Here is a 14,974-nt window from a genome sequence, read left to right on the forward strand (position 1 = left end):
CGGATGTTCTCCCTCCGCGAGCGGTTTTCATGATCTTCGGACTTGAGGAGGGACTGGTGTAGTTTCTCTTGAAGTTAGCGAACATCATCCCGTAGTTCAGAGGTTGCTCGGTCATGATCTTGTGAGCGAGCCTCCAGATCGAGGGTCCCGGTGCCAATAGAGTCCACGTCCTGCTGGAGGGTGGACAATCGATCCGTTAAGTTGTACCGCAATTGGTCGATCGAGGTGGTAATGTCCTGGTGTAGGTCGTTGCGGAGTTCAGTTCTGAATTCCTTGAACATCGCCTCCAGATCTGCTTTTGTGATCGCTATGGTGGCGGTCCCTGCGTCGCCCCGCAGCGTCGGGTGGGCGTGTGGAGGGGTGAAAAAGTCAGAGAGTTTACTTGACTGCCTGCCCGTCGACTTCTTAGGCGGCATAGGGTGGAGGCTTAGTCGGCACTTGCTGGGTCGCCGGTGGGGATCGGCCACAAGGCTGCCAATCGTATGGGAACTACAGAATGGAGGAGTTACAGTGTAATTGGTAAAGGAAAGGCCGGGGTGTCAGTCAGTCACAGCCCCAGAGGTGAGGGGTTGAGTTGAATTCATGCTGGATTAGTTCAGTTTACAGGAGTGTTTTCTAAAGGTTGTAGTGTACCTCTGCTATGGCACTTGGGTTCTGTGAATTCCACAGTCTGGGACTCTGGACTTACAGGGAGATATGGTTTGCGCTTGTTGATCGCAGTTTTCTGTTTGGCACATAGTGAGTTGCCAATCTCCACAGGATCCAGGACCTCTGTCCCAGCAAGTCTTGTGCATGGTGCATAGAACTATCTTGTATCTCCTAAGAGGTAGGGGAGTTTATCAAAAATGGTCTTAAGCAGTTGCGCCGCCCCACCTTCAAACACATTATGTCCTCTGTGTTCTGGAGCCTTTAAGACCTGTCAATAAGTTTAAGTAGAAGCCTGGTGTAAACAATGTCACAATCACCTATGGCCACCACAAAGGCTCTAGTCAGCTCAGCACAGCGACTGCTTCAGGGGAGAGGGGGAGTTGCAGATTGATGCCCTTGACCATTTCATTGACCTGGGGAACAAAGGAGAGTTCAGACTAGAATGTCAGTGAGGTGGAGTCCCATATATCAGAGCATGGATGTACATTTCAGAATAGCAGGATAGAAAATTCAAGTGTGACAAAAAGATAATTTAATATAGAAATTATCAAACATAATTTATTAATATGTACTGAGATTTCCAACTCTGCACAAATTAATTTTTGTTTTCTTAAGTTATAATTAAAAAAAAGATAATACACCACAATTACCTAGACCAGTCATTCCACAACACATGAAAGTTCACTGATCAATCATGAAGAGCAAAGTGCCTAAAGTAGACACAGCATCCACAATACACAGAGAGGCTATACAAATAGAGCTACATAATTAGCATAACCAAAAGATATACTTTTTTTCTGTTTTTCACAACGTGCTTGAGGGTTTTTCCAGTGAATTCTAGTTTTGGCATCATTTCGGAAAGGAACGTAAATAACGAACAACTTTTCTGAAATCTTTTAAGCAAAATTGTTTGAAAATGTATTTTATGTTGGCATGCCTATAATATGCGATTCCTTGGTAACTCAAAGTCAAACAATCCAAGTTATCAAAATCATAACAATAAAGAATGAAGACACAAGAGGGAGTATTCCAACTGGTTTAATATTCCATTGAATATCCCATGCATGATAGATGCACACAACCACTGTAGCACTTGTGAGCCCGTTCTGGGTCGGACACAAAATGGCTGGTATTTCCCTCATTCTCCTGCCTCCCCAGGTTATCAATATCAGAGGCATCTGTATCTCAGTGGGGCAGATAGTTCACAGATTACAAATGGATTCCTGGGGATCCCCTCAGAAATAAGAATTTATTAAGGGAATTGGGACCCAAAATCGAACCCGAACCCGATCCAACCCGATCCTTTCTGGAGTTTCACCCTGAGATTTCACCTACTTTAGCAGCCAAATGGAAAAGGTGAAATATATTTAATATGTGGTATTAACATTGATCTTGTAATTCAAAAGTGGCTGTTAAATATAGTTACAACCCCTTCGAAATTAAACAGGCACTCTTAATGAGGCATACTCATTAATGATGGATAGTAATGCATTGGCCAAAAAATCCAATTAATGGAGGAATTATGTAGGAGTGATAACATAATTACAATACAATGTGAAACCCCTCTATCTTTTATATACAGCCATATGAAAGAAATATAGAAAATATTAGAATATGAGCATCTTTTTTTAAAGATTTAAACAAATACAGAAAACGTTACAAAGTCATTTACCAATCTAAATTACACTCTCAAGTGTCCAGAGACTGTAATAGGTAACATTCCCACTGCTAGGTTAGGTGGTTTTCAATTAGGATTTGAGTTGATTAATTAAATGAGTCTAAAATTAAACAAACCAGAAGAAGACTATCAAAATCACACAATATTATGTGCCTGTTCAAAATGTTTACTTACTAAATGGTAAGGTGCTGAATTAAATTTTACAGAAGTATATTTCTTTCAAGTCGATCTACATCTCTGAGCAAGTTACTGACAAAGTACTAACAGAACAGTCTACATATCAATCAAAAGATATTGTGGAAGGGGGGGGCGTGGCCAACCGGGCAACATGGCGGACGCGGGCTACTGAGGCTCCGACCGCTACCTCCTGGCGATCCTGGAAATAATCCTGTGAGGGGGCAGATCGCGGTGGCTGGGCACGGGCCCGGTGTGGGGAAGCGGCGAGGAGTCTGCACAGCCCAGCGGGCGGCGATTGCAGGGCGCCGGGAACCGGCGTGGCTCAGGAGGAGAGGATGCGCGCGGCGGCCTGTGAGGAGGGGCCGGCCGCTGGAGCCCGCGCTGGCACTGGGAGGCAATTTGGAGACGGCGCTGTACGAGGGGTCCCTTCACCCCGTGAACGGAGTGCCCTGAAGGCTGCGGGCTGACGCCGCCTGAGGGCGCGGACTGGCGGGAGCCCCTGCCGGGTGCTGGGGTGTTGCGAGTGGCCCAGAGGAGGTGGCGCGCGGCAGAGTACAGCGCCCTGGACTGCACACTGGAGGCCTGCTGCACCCTGTGGGGCGATCAGCGGCGGAGCACCATGGAGCTGCGGCCCGGGAGGACGACGAGGTCCGGAATGAAGGGGGAGCCTGAGGTCTCGAGCCGTTGCTGAGGTCCGGACAGCGAGGTGAGCTGGGGCCGGGGGCCTATGCAGGTCACTCTGATAAAGTGAGCCCGCAGTGACTGTGTGCGCGACGTGCAGTGAGGAGGGCCCAGGCATCGGGGGTGATGCATGGTCGCACCCGCGGCAAGACATGGGTAAAGGAACCTGGACTGGGGTGGCTCGGAGCCGGTGCACGTCGAGGGATGTAAGGCGGAGAGAGGTGCAGAAGCGCGCCTGGAGAGCCCGGAGGACCCGGAGGCTGCGACGCGGGCGGCCCGCTGCTGACTCTGAGGCCTGGCATAGGCAGGGGTGGGCGCCATCCCGTGAGGGACGCCATTTTGTGTGCGGTCGCGGCGGCGCATGGTGTGCCGGACACTGCAGGGATCGCCAGACGGCACGCAGCAGAGCAGTCTGGGGCCCCCTCATGAGACTGTGAGCTGGGGAGCAGAGCGTAGAGACTGAGGGAGTGGGGCCGCTGCTGTGAAGCCGGCTGACGGGGCTGACACGCCCAGACTGACTAACACTCCAGTGGGCGCAAAGTCAAGATGGCACAGCCCGAGTGAGCCTGGGCACGCAGCAGTCTGCTGGCGGGCACCAGTCGGGTGTACTTGGCAGGGCCGGAGCGGGCCTGGATTAGACGTCGGCCGGTTGCCGCATCGGGGGACAAGTACAGGGGTGCGGCGCCCTGAGGGGTAAGAGGCAAACAGTTCTATGCGCCCCGTCTGAGCGGGGGAGCCTTCCTGGTGTGCTTCCTCTCTGGAGCCTGTTGCTTGCGCGGGCTGTGGGGTGTCCTCGGTCCCCCTCCGGCTGTTTGCGGCCAAGCGGTTGGGCCCTGGGGACTGAGAAGAGCTCCGGCGGCCGCGCAGGACAGAGTGTTGGCGGGATCGGAGAGCCCACGCCCGGCTGTGCCTACGACGTCTGGGGACGAGCTGTGAATGCCGACTGCTCAGCAGTACGCGATGGGTGCGGCTTCGAGACAAATCGCAGCAAGGACAGCTGCGCGCCGGGAGCCTGGACCCCCCACAGGGGCAGTCGGGAGGAGACATGGAGCCGCAAACGGCGGCCCTCTCCACTAAAATGGACACCATACTTGCGGCGGTGGAGAGACTTAGCACTACCTTGGACCAAACACGGGAGTCCGTCAAAACGAGGATTGAAAAGGTAGCATCGGACTTCACCCTCCTTCACGCTGACCATCGCAAACTGGCCGAGAGGGTAGCGACACACGACCAAACGCTTCAGGAGCTCCAACCTGTTGTCCAGAGTCATAGCGCAGCATTGCAGGATGTGCTGGACCGGGTCCATGCGCTTGAAGATCGGGTGGACCACGCGGAGGGACGCTCCCGGCGCAATGATATCCGTGCGGTGGGTCTTCCGGAAGGAGTGGAGGGTAGGCACCCGGAGCGATACGTGGAAAACTGGCTGAAGGGATCTTCTGCCTCAAGGGGTACTGTGTCAGCACTTCGTTGTGGAAAGGGCACACAGGGTGCCGGCGCAGAAGCCCAAGCCGGGGGCCCGGCCCCGACCGTTTCTCTTCAAGCTCCTCAACTACCGGGACAGGGATGCAGTTCTGAGTGAAACTAGGAAGTCTGGCGACCTGACTGTGGGCAGTAGCCGAGTCATGTTATTTCCAGACTACATCGCAGCCGTGCAGCGGCGCAGAAGCAACTACATGACGGTGAAGCGACAGCTCCGGGAGCTGGCGCTACCTTACTCCCTGCTGTTCCCGGCCCGCCTACGAGTGGTAGCAAAAGAGGAGACCCGCTTCTTCGACTCCCCAGCGGACGTGTGGGACTGGCTGGAGGAGTCGGGGCAGTGGACGGGGGCGAGGCCCGATGGTCCGGATATCGACGGCCGCCCAGGGAGACGATCTAGGCGTAGAGGGGCACGACAGCTGGCGCGTCCGGGACCGGTGGCGCCTAGCCCGGAGAGTATGCGGATGGAGCGGCAGGAGGCACTTGAGGCGGTGGCGACGCTTGGTGCATCACCTGCCAGTGGGCGACTGGAGAATGGTGCGCACAGTGCCCCGGGCACGAGCGGGGCGTCGTCCCCGTCCACGGTGGTCTCGGAAGACTTGATTTTGCCAGTGGTGACCCCACAGACTGCTGACTTGATTGTGTGATCACATGTTGCAATGTTACAGTCTGGGCAGGGACTACGCATACTAGACAGGGCCACGTGCCTGCCGTGGCATCGTGCTGGGTGGTCCTGGGGCTCTGGGACCTACTGGGGGGGCGTGGGACTAGCGCTGGGAGCGACTGGGCTCGCGGGGGCGGGTAGGACATGGTGCGCCCCACTAGATGTCACAGCTGCGGGCTCCCTACGCCACGACTTGCACTGGGCCTGCACGGCAGTTCAGTCCTTGACACGATGCTGCTCCTCCTTCTTTCAGCGGAGATAAGGGAGGGGAACTAGTACCAACACGTAGCTACGCTCGCACGCACCCCATCAGGCACTACACTGCAATAGCCTAATCTTACTTAGCATTCCAGAGGATTGGACGGATGCCCTGTTGGGAATACGCCCTATTTGTTAAATTGTTCATAATAGTTACACTGTTTACATGGCAGCGCATTAACATGCTCCCTCCGGACTGTGGCCCACCCCCCTCCCCTGGCGCGGACACTTTGCCCCCAGCCCGGCTTGCTCGACTAGCTTCGCGATGGCGTACACTAACGTTGTGACCTGGAACATACGGGGCATGCACACGCCGTCCAAGCGTTACTCCATCTTTTCCTATCTGCAGCGACACTCCGTTGGGATTGCCCTCCTACAGGAGACGCATATGACCCAGACGGAGCTGGGAAGGCTCTCCAGGCGCTGGAGAGGGCAAACTTATGGCACCGTTTACTCGGCGCACACGTGGGGCACGCTGATCTGGGTGCGAGCAGGCGTCCCCTTCGATTGCAAAGAGGTGGTGGTGGACCGGGAAGGCAGGTACACGTTAGTGCGGGGGAAGCTGAATGGTCAAGAGATGTTGCTGGGCTCGTTATATGCGCCTAACGTGGATCAGGCCTCCTTTTTAGTGCGACTGACGCAGCTTCTACACCCTTATGCTGGGCTCCCCTGGATGTTGGGAGGAGACTTCAACATGGTGTTGGATGTCCAGTTGGACAGATCCTTCCCTCCCCTCCGTGCCACGGTAGCGGAGTCCGGCCCCTGGGCGCTAGGAGACTGGCTCACGCACTGGTCGCTGCAGGACTTGTGGCGCATACTACACCCGCAGGATAGGATATATTCTTACTACTCAGCAGTTCACGACCTGCACGTACGGTTGGATAGGATAGTGGGCTCCCGGTCCTTGCTCCCACTCATCGAGCAGTCGGAGTACCTGGGGCGGACGCACTCCGACCATAACCCCTTATGGTTTCGGATTGGCTGGGTGGCGGATCGCCCGCCGGTGCCCACCTGGCGACTTCAGCCGAGCGCGCTGGAGGACTCGGAGTTCCGCTCCTCCCTTGGCACGGCTATGCTAGCATACTTTGACGCAAATGAGGGGACGGCAAGCAGTGCCTTGGTGGAATGGGACGCCCATAAGGTGGCCGTTCGGGGGCACTGCCTGGGGGCCCTCTGTCCCCGTTGCTGTTCGCCCTGGCGATGGAACCCCTGGCGGCGGCCGTGCGGACGACCCTAGGAGATGGTATACCGCTGGGAGACGCTGTTCACCAGGTGTCGCTCTATGCCGACGACCTGTTAGTATACGTCAAGGATGTGGGATGTATGCCGGAGCAGCTGGCCCAGTTGTTGCAGTCCTTCGCCACTATTTCGGGGCTCCGTGTTAACGCAGGTAAATCTTGTCTGTACGCTTTTAGCGCAGGGACTGAGGACCCGGGTTATCGCCTGAATGGCACGCCGGTTCAATGGAGGGAAGGCACCTTTCGATATCTGGGGCTACAAATATACCGCTGCCCGACTGACTTATTTGATGGTAACCTGGGAAGGGTGGTCACGGCGCTCAGGTCGCAGGTGCACTTTTGGAGCACACTCCCACTGACGACCACGGGCAGGGTGGCACTAGCCAAAATGGTCATGCTTCCCCGCCTCCTGTACTACTTTGTTAATTTACCGATGTATGTCCCCCCCGACTTTTTTGGTAGGCTTAATAGGATGCTGCGGGATTTTGTTTGGGGAACCGCCAGACACAGTTTGGCGCTCGCAAAACTATTCCTGCCAACGGACAGGGGTGGTCTGGTGGCTCCTTGTTTTGAACACTACTACCTGGCCGCTCAGCTACAATGGGTCGCCCGCTGGCTGGCTGATGGAGGCATGGACGACACGGCCACGGCGCCCTATTCGCTGGAGCGTGTGACCGGACTCTTTCACCCCTTAGCTACGGTTACGGGACCGCTGCCGCTTCTCCTAGCTGTGGCACATAAGTGCTTTCGGAGGGCTTTGTTCCTCACTCGCGCGGTTGTTCCATACGTGCCGGCAATACCCCTGGAGGGCTCCCCCGGAGGTGGAGGGGTACTTGCGGCCCCCACACTGACGGGCTGGTGGGAAGCAGATGTGCACACGCTGGGGGACCTATACAGACACGGTGAGCTTATACCGTATTAGCCTTAGTGTCGGAGGACGGGCTCCCACCCGGTGGGTTCCTTACGCACCGCTCACTCCTGGCGAGATTGACCGCCAAATGGGGGAACATGACTACGGAGCCTCGTCAGCACCTAACCATGCAATACCTGCATGTCATGGGGAGGGGCGGACATCTGGTCCGCTGGTTCGTGGCTTAGTTACGGGAGCACACGGCAGTTAGTCTGGGCCCGCTCCGCGACAAATGGGAGTGAGATCTGGGGAGGCCATTCGCAGACAAGGAGTGGGAGAGGGTCCTTAAAGGCCCAGTGCGTGTCCCTAGAAATATGCAGTTCTGCCAAATCCAGCTGTTCATAGTACACAGGGCCTACCTCACACCTGAGTTGATTAACAGGTACTTTCACCACAATGACGCACTCTGCCCTAGGTGCAGAGAGCTAGGGGCGGGGTTTTTGCACATGCTGTGGAGCTGCCCTGGGTTGAGCGCCTATTGGAGAGAGGTCAATGGGCTGCTGCAGGGGAGTGTGGGTCGCAACATCCCATTAGACTGGCCCGAACACATTTTACACCACTTTAAAAGATCGCCCAAAGACAAGGTAACGTCCAGATTTCTGGACCTGGAGCTCGTAGTAGCAAAACGCCTCATCACCAGAAGATGGAAGGCACATGACTCACCACACACACGGGCATGGAGCTCCTCATTCCAGGCATGGGCTAGAGCGGAGGGGACGGCCATCCGCAGGGAGGAAACCCTGGGGCTGCAGAAGGAACCTATGGCGGATCGCTGGGAGCAGTTGCTTGCTGAGCTCCGGCGCTTGGAAGGGGAGGGTCACACGGGCCACATGGGGATGGTTGGAAATGCCTGCGCAAGCGACGGCGTACTGCCGGCTGCCCCGTAGACGGGGTAGCATAACCCCTACTGCCTCTGACCTGCGGGTAGGGGCGTATGCGAACACATGGGGATGGCTGCAACCATGGGGGTTGGGGGGGTGATCACGGGGGTGGAGGGGGGTGGAGTCGAGGGTAGGACAAGGGGGGGAGCACTCTATGTGTACAACTGTTCACGCTGCCACTGTTATGAGTTCTTCTTTTGAATTGTTAGTGACTCATCTGTTCTCAACGCCTCAGTTGTGTGGGCGACAAAAGTTTGCATGTACGGCTAAGTGGCTGGTATATGGTGGCTGCTGCCCCTCTTTAAGAGACAACACCAGAACTGATGAGGTAAATGCAGCCGGCTCCTGTGCAGGTGGCGGTTGGTACATTACTCGACTGCAGGTGATATTCAATTGACTAGGCTGGGCACGGATCAGCAACCCGCATATGTCCATGAACTTCTGTGTGTAATGTATCCTGCCGAACCATGTATTCTTTTACTAAACCTAAAAAGTAATAAAAACAGATTTGCAAAAAAAAATAGATATTGTGGAAGGGGGGTTTAGATGCAACCTTACCTATCTAGGCAGGTCCCCAAGCATTTAAAAAGTGCTGATGCCCATTGATCAGATTTAACACCGCTTCACTCACCAGATTGTCCTTGGTGGCATATACCAAATGATCCGTAGAATTTTACCTGTGGCCCTGCTGCTAGCGATGTAGCCAATCATAGCCCTTGCCTCTCTTGCATACCAGTCAACGGTTCTCTTTGGGGAAGCAATCTGAAGTGCACAAGTTCTTTTCACGGTAACCTCAAAAGTGAACTTTGTGTAAGACTCTTGAATTGACCAAAAGGCAATTGGGTCGTGTAGCATATGAAAGCAGTAGTATGTTGTTGGTGATTTCTTCATAAATAAATCTATATACTTCTAGACCATTAGACTTTGATGATCACATCAATAAAAGGTATTTGTATGTGGCCACGAAACGTGCACCACAATTTTATAGCCGTTGTTTAACCTGGTAAAAAAACCTTCAGATGGGAATAGCCGGCCTTACAAACTGAATATCATGTAATTTGTACCAGAATCTATTTCAGATGTTTTCGAATTAGAAAGAGGTATCAATCAGTGTATACAGTGACTCAAAAATAGTCAATACACAGATATGGCAGCCTCGGTCAAAAGTTGTCATTATACTAATATCTTTCTTTAAGCTTTATTTCGGCTTATATAGCCATAAAAGCAAGAATACATAAAACATTTCCAAAATACAAATACGGAGGGCAAACAACAATTAATCATCTCGGTTGTGCAACTTACAGCTTTAAAATCAAAGACATACATTATAATTTGATTTAAAAGCCAGATTTTTTAAAAACTTTGTTCCTAAAAACATATTAAAAAGGAGGAATCAGTGCAATTCTTAATAACTAACCAGGCCAGGGGAGGGTGCAAACCGCTTCTGTACATTACAACTTGCAACCTATCTGTTTCCTTATAAGGTACGCATTAAATAGGAACCTACTTGTACAAAACACTACTAGTTGCGAGGTATTTGACTTGAGTATCCTTTCTGCCTCTTTGTAGGACCTAATCGCCATGTTTTTACATAAGGGTTTGATCCAACGGTCCCTTGATTTTTTATAGGCTGGGCAGAAAAGCAATAGATGGGCATCATCTTCTTTTGCTTTTTAAAAGCAAAGGGTACACAGCCCACTGGCCTCCTTACCCCCCCCCCCACCTACAAGTGTTTGCAGAAGTCTGTAAGACCCCGTATCTAAATTGCAAATATAAAGTTTTTGCTAAGGGTGGTCTTATCTCGTCCATGAATTGTTCAAATTCAGGAATATCCTTTATGGTCAGAAATCTCTGGGTCAGTGTGCCCAATCTTGAACTAAAAAATAGTTTGCCATTGATATATTTCCAGAAAGTAGACTTCACAAGCTTTTTGAAGGGCGGTGTCATGTTCTGAGGTTCTTCCCAAAAGTGGGAGAACCCTAGCCTGGTAAACCACTGGGAAATGTGCTTTAGCCACGCAATCTTCTTATACCCATCAATCCGGATTATTTCTATCAGTCCACTCTTATAGTCACTCAACTCCGGAGTTGTCCATAACCTAACCCAGTACAATAGTGGCCTTAGTGTGGCTTGGTAGTCTGTCCTTTTAAGGTTAATATCCATAAACACTGGAACTATGGCGGTTCTGATTGGTATTTTAAGCAACCTACGTATAAAATAATTTTCTTCCTTCTCGAAGTTGCTTTTACAAGAGTGCCCCCATACTTCAGCGCCATAAAGTGCCGCTGATTGAGCCTTCGCTTTAAATAATTCGAGTGCCGGCGTAATAGCTTTAGAATGACTACTGCCGTGCACCTTTAGAATAGGCATCGAATTTTGTTTTAAGATTAGTTTACTTTTTTCCAACTGCCCCTTCCAAGAAGGCGTACTATCCAGCATGATTCCTAGATAATTAAAACTCTCCACATACTCCAATGTTTGGTTATTTAAGGCCAAATTCTTCCTAAAAGACTTCTGGGGATTTATGGACATATATTTTGTTTGAGATAAATTTATTTCTAACCCCTTCCCCACACAGTAATTATTAAAGGAATTCACTAAGTTTTGCAGACCCTTTGGAGTCTGTGAGATGAGAATTGTATCATCAGCAAAAAGTAATGCAGTGATCGCCTCATCTCCTAGTTTCGGGGAGTCATGTTTACAGTCTCTTAAGTAAGTAGGTATATCGTTAACGTATAATGAAAAGAGTGTAGGCGCCAGCACACAGCCTTGGCGTACACCCCGTCCTACTGGAATAGCTTTTGAGGTTTCACCTCCCTTCCCCCATCTAACTTTGGCATAATTCCCTGTGTGTAGTCTAATGAGTTCTTTAAGTAACTCACTAGGGACCGCCATGTTCTCTAGAGTAGACCACAACAATTTACGTGGTACGAGGTCAAAGGCGGCCCTCAAGTCAATAAATTCCACGTACAAACTGCCCTTCCTTATGTTAATGTATTTCCAGCAGATGCACGTGAACCTGAATACTTGATCAACCGTGCTGGTTTTTGACCAAAACCCTGCCTGGTATTTAGTTAATATCTGAGTCTCCTCTATCCATACTAAAAGTCTATTTAAAATATGTCTGGCAAAAACCTTTTGTAAAAGATCTATTAAACTTATAGGACAGTAGTTGGCCGGATCATAACGGTCGCCTTTCTTAAAAATCGTTACAATTTCAGCCCCTTTCCAGGTTTCGGGAATTGGCGTTCCGGCCACTATAGAATTACATAGAAAATTAATATAGGGCCCCCAAACTTCCACATCGTGCTTTAATAGATCACCAGGGATTTTGTCAGGTCCAGGGGCTTTACCCATTTTGACGGCCTGTAATGCCTCGATAGTCTCTTCTAGACCAAATCGCAAGGGAGAGTTATCCAATGTTAGATTAGTCTCTTGGTCCCCCATGGTCAACCCCTCACTAACATTAGAATATAATTTAGAAAAATGGTCACACCATGTTTTTTCGTCTAAATAGATATCCCTAGGTGATCTCCCCTTCTTATTTCCTTTTGAGATTAAATTCCAAAAGGCGCCCTGATCTCTCAGTTTAACCGCATTTCGAAGATCATCCCATAGGGCATCATCTCACGCTTTTTTTGCTTGGGTCAGTGTTTTATTATATGCCTGTCTGCTATCACTTATACCCTGGGGGTTCTTTAGTCTAACAGCCTGGATCAGAATGAACTTGGCTACACGACAATCCTTATTATACCATTGATTAACTGCCTCTAAATGATTTTCTTTCTGGTTCTTATCCTTTTTGCAAATTTTACTTAAATGAGGACTTAGCGCATCTACTAATTTATAATGTAGATCTAAAACACCCTGGGTGCCCAATAAGGGCATCTGGCTTGCTTCAATGGTATCAGCAAAGGTATTGTAAATATTTAGCATCGTCTCTTCTTTAGCCAGGATGTAGGGCCATCTTATAGCACGCCTATTGTTTGTTACCTGGAGTTCCCCAAGGGGGCTACTTAACATAACTTCTACAGCTATGTTTGATATAAAAGGCTCTGAGTATAACCATAGTTGAAGAGGGAGATGGTCACTCTCTGTCCTATGATCTATTTTAAAATCAATTATCAGGTACCATAGGCTCATGGAGACCAATATAAAATCTATATGTGACCTACAGTTGCCTTTACAAAATGTTGGAGCCGATGGTCTATCGGACTGGAAACGGCCATTACATGCCCTTAAATCATGGGTCACTGACATTTGTAAAATCTGCATAGCAGCTATAGAGTTTTTAGCTGAACCAGTGGAATCCAGAGGCAGGACATTGTTTGCAGTATCCTGTTCATCAAATAGAATGTCCAGGCCCAACACCGGTTCGTATTTACAATTAAAATCCCCTCCAACTACTACCTGTTCATTTGGTCTTAGTGTATCTAAAAAAGAATCCAAGAGCTCTACCACCTTCGATTCCTTATTAAGAGGGTGTGGTCTATTATAAATATTTAGCAAATATATAGTTTCTTTTCCCCTAGTCACCAGTTTTAATCCCAGTAAATCGGGGGAAGAAATCGACAATTGGGTGATATCTAGTTCCAGAGTAACCCTTACCCAGATCACCAAGCCCCCAGACGCTCTTCCTCTTACTGACGGGGTTGCGTCACAACAAAATGATTTGTACCCTAGTCAATGCGGCATTTCTATAGCCCAAGTCTCCTGAAGGAGAATGATGTCATACTCCTCAATATAGGAACACCAGGCTGCATCCCGTTGGTTCCTGGCTATCCCTGCTATATTCCATGATGTTAATCTAACAGGTAAATGTTCTTTTGGGCAAGTTACAGATACATTCACCAATCTGTCATGCCTTGCTGCACCATCTACAGGGCTACTTGACAATTAATTCCATCAACTGGGAGTTTTACAGTATTAATCCCCTCTATCTCAATACTCCTAATGCAGCACTGTCCAGCCTCACTCAGACTAGCATTACTAGCTCCTATATTGTTTGGGAGCTCATCAATTACCATAGCTTTAAGAGTCGAGACAGGCCTAGCTCTAGCATCATAAGATAATGTGGGAGCCTCCATCTTTGTTTGTTCAGGCTCTATGATACTCGAATTCATATCCCCAGCCTGAGTGACTGCAGTTGCCTCTATATCGGAATTACTGACCGACGAAAGTCAATCATTCTGATCCAGGGTACTTAATGCCAAGTATATGTTATTTGTAGGAATCTGGAAGGTTGGGCATTTGTTAGAATTCTGAAACCTACTTAGAATGTTAACCGGTGGAGCCCTGGCTAGATGACTATAGAAATATCCCAAGGGATGCACACCCACACTATTCTCTCCCAGTACCAACGATGCTGCTCTGAGTAACACAGTTGCGACATGTTGGGGATATTTAAAATTTATAATTATACAATCGCTTCTACAGGTTTTCCTGGCATTACCAATCCATGAAACCCGTCTAGTCGATAGTATCTGGTCTGAATAGTTTACGGGGAACCCACAATTTTTGTTCAACCAGGACACTGTTTTCCGTTTGAGAGAGTCATGTGATTCATTTCGTGTACTAGGCTGTGAGGAGTCAAGGAGTGGAACGTTTGAAAGAACAACAACATATGGCTCACACTCTGGAGGTAGATTAATGGAGCGTATTTTTTTGTTGGGACCGGAGTCCATGCTGGTCTGGTTGAAGCTATTTTAGACGGGGTGGTTTTATTGGCCATCCGGCTTCTCACCCTGGGATTAGGTGAGCAAATACTCTCAGTCAACGGTAGCTGTACAGCTTTTCCATGTTGTTCCACTATCTCACTCTGTGGATTACTCTGAACGTCAGTTATTTTAGATAGAAGACCACCCAATCTAGTCACTTCTGCTGATAATAAATCTATCTTTTCAACAAGTGGTTTAACGACAGATTCCAGTTTGGCTTCTAATACCTTGGCTATATGAGCCAAAATTTCTGAGCTCATATCTATATTAGAGCCACAGTTATTGGTCATAGTCTCCTTATGGCCAATGGAACTTCTCTGAGCTGGTTCGGGTAGTAGCTTATGCTGTACACCCCCCCCCCCCGCTTAAATTGCGTTTTCCTACACTTCCTTACCGCTCTCTTTACAGGAGAGTGTACTATTGGAATGACCCTGGGCTCGTTCAATAAATTCAGGTCTAATACATCCTGGTCCACAACCATTAGTGCAGGAGGCTCCGCTAGTAAGCAGTCAGTGACAAGAGGTGCAATAACATTAGGGCTGGTGCCAATGTCAATAGTCGTAGACGTTAACTCCATGCTACTATCCCGTCCCAATGATTTTCTTCTGTCATTATTAATTTTACTCACCACCTTTACTAGGTAGTT

At 49.7% G+C, this 14,974-nt stretch overlaps 1 protein-coding gene across 1 annotated transcript in view; it reads left to right on the top strand.

Moving 5' to 3' along the window:
- MAMDC4 (MAM domain containing 4) overlaps positions 1 to 14,974 on the top strand; it is a 394,635-nt gene that overhangs the window by 152,838 nt on the left and 226,823 nt on the right. The window lies entirely within an intron of this gene.

This window comes from Triturus cristatus, chromosome 1_2, assembly GCF_964204655.1.
Source record: "Triturus cristatus chromosome 1_2, aTriCri1.1, whole genome shotgun sequence".
NCBI classification, from domain to species: Eukaryota; Metazoa; Chordata; class Amphibia; order Caudata; family Salamandridae; genus Triturus; species Triturus cristatus.